The sequence below is a fragment of the Penaeus vannamei genome, chromosome 15 (assembly GCF_042767895.1).
Source record: "Penaeus vannamei isolate JL-2024 chromosome 15, ASM4276789v1, whole genome shotgun sequence".
Classification (NCBI taxonomy): domain Eukaryota; kingdom Metazoa; phylum Arthropoda; class Malacostraca; order Decapoda; family Penaeidae; genus Penaeus; species Penaeus vannamei.
In genome coordinates, this window is record NC_091563.1 from 43,011,553 (window position 1) to 43,014,052 (window position 2,500).

The following is a 2,500-nucleotide window of genomic DNA, read 5'->3' on the forward strand; positions in this document are numbered from 1 at the left end:
TCAGTTTGCGGTCACACTGCTAAACAGAGTGGGGAGAGGGAAGGATAAGAAGGGGAGAGGACATGGAGGTGAAGGGGGGAGGGGGTGAGAGAAATTAATTTATTTACCCAAGTGTGCCATTTATGCAAGTGTGTCTCTAAAAAAAAACTGTGACTCATACACGTGAAAAAATACAGGTGTTAAACCGAATTTTTGAGGAATTTTGGGTTCCTCTCGTGGCCGAGTTGCTGTGGTCGTCTGGCCTTATTTTCTGTTTCTTATAATAAAGATATAGACATGGATAATAATAATATAAATAAATATACAAATAAATAATAAAAATATAAATAAAAATACAAATAAATAATAAAAATATAAATAAAAATACAAATAAATAATAAAAATATAAATAAAAATACAAATAAATAATAAAAATATAAATAAAAATACAAATAAATAATACAAACATAAATAAAAATACAAATAAATAATAAAAATATAAATAAAAATACAAATAAATAATACAAATATAAATAAAAATACAAATAAATAATAAAAATATGATGAAATTTTTTTTTTTCAAGTATGTCCTGACTGGGTGTGCATTCCTTCACAATTATAGCGACTAAAGACCAAAATATTGTCGCAAATTCAGCTTTACTGTCAGACATAAATCTATCTATTGATATGTCTATTTCTATCTATTTCTATCCATTTCCACCTTGTTTGTTTATCTGTCTGTCTGTCAGTACGTTTGTCTCCACAAATACACTGTAAATAAATCTGACACAATCACAAAGTTACAATCAAAATTATATATATGTAGTTTTTATCAATATCAAAATTAATAATGTAATCAAAATAATTTCATTTGCCTACAATAAAAAAAATAATTTGGAATTATTGACTGCACAATCATAATCATTCTATCCGCTCTTAATTATTTTACAATGAAAAACTGTTTTATATCATTCTAATCATTCTATAATCAAAATCAATCATCTTACAATCAAATCTATAAAGAAAACATCCTTAATAAGTGAAAAAAAGTCTACCAATTTCGCTCATTTATTACGAGTATTACAAGCCTCACACAACCCCAAATCAGTGTTAAAAGGATACCATTAATTACAAATATAAACAGGTGTTTCTTTTCTCCTTAAAGGATATCATTAATTACTAATACACACAGGTGCTTTCTTCTCCTTAAAGAATATCATTAATTACAAATAAATATAAACAGGTGTTTTCTTCTTCTCCTTCATCATTAACGCCTAATAATGCTACTAGTCATTAAGCGGTACAAATTACTGGTAAGAACGAGCGGTTGGGTAATTAGCGATAGGAAACTGTGGTCATTAGCTCTCACAGGATCTGCCAGTGGGGAGGGGGAGGGGGGAGGAAGAGGAGGAGGAGGAGGAGGAGGGAGAGGAGGAGGAGGAGGAGGAGGAGGAGGAGGAAGGAGGCGGAGGAGGAAGGAGACGGAGGAGGAGGAAGAGAAGAAGAAGAAGAAGAAGAAGAAGAAGAAGAAGAAGAAGAAGAAGAAGAAGAAGAAGAAGAAGAAGAAGAAGAAGAAGAAGAAGGAAAAGGAAAAGAAAAAGAAGAAAAGGGAGGGAGAGGTGGAAGAGAAGGAGGATGAAGGAGGAGGAGCAGCAGCAGCAACAGCAGGAGGAGGAGGTGGAGGAGGAGAAAGAAGATGATGGAAGGGGAGGAGGAGGAGGAGGGAGAGAAGGAAAGGAAGCTGTTCCTTCCAACCACACCCTTCTAGCTTCCTCCCCCTACCCACTCCCACCCTACCCCAAAATTCCTATCCATATGATAAGAGACCAAATTACTTGAATTTCGCTTATGTTTTCAATATATTTCGCGCATCAGAATCCGTCTCTCAACCCCCCCTTTTATTTACGCTGACAGAGAATAGGAGTGAAGGAAGGTGTGTAACAGCCTCCCCTCTCCCTTCCTCCCCCCCCCCCTCCCCCTTGCAGGATCTGCTATCTAAACGTACCGTACATACTATCTAAACATACAATCAAAACCAACAAACAAAGGTCAAAAGATAAAACAAAAGATACAAATAAAGAAAAAAAAGTTTATAGCAAGGCCACTCAAATACGAAATCAAGTGTACACTTTATCTCTGAATGAAATAATATAAAATATCAAGAGTAAGAATTATAGTAGCGATAAAATTGGTCCTTAATTAGCTCTATTCCCAGGCGGCAAAGAGCCCATTTGAGGATGACAAGGAAGAAGGAAATAGGAAAGAGGAGGAGAGGGAGAAGGAGGGCGTTACACCTGTCTCCCTCTTCCTGTTTTCTTTCTTCCTTCATCTCATTTCTCTCTTCTTCACCTGTCTCCCTCTTCCTGTTTTCTCTCTTCCTTTATCGCATTTCTCTCCTCTTCTTCACCTGTCTCCCTCTTCCTGTTTTCTCTCTTCCTTCATCGTATTTCTCTCCTCTTCTTCACCTGTCTCCCTCTTCCTGTTTTCTTTCTTCCTTCATCTCATTTCTCTCCTCTTCTTC

General features: G+C 35.8%; 1 protein-coding gene across 1 annotated transcript in view; it reads right to left on the minus strand.

Moving 5' to 3' along the window:
* Positions 1–2,500, minus strand: part of LOC113809870 (treacle protein-like) — a gene marked incomplete in the record, with an annotated part of 572,063 nt that overhangs the window by 545,680 nt on the left and 23,883 nt on the right.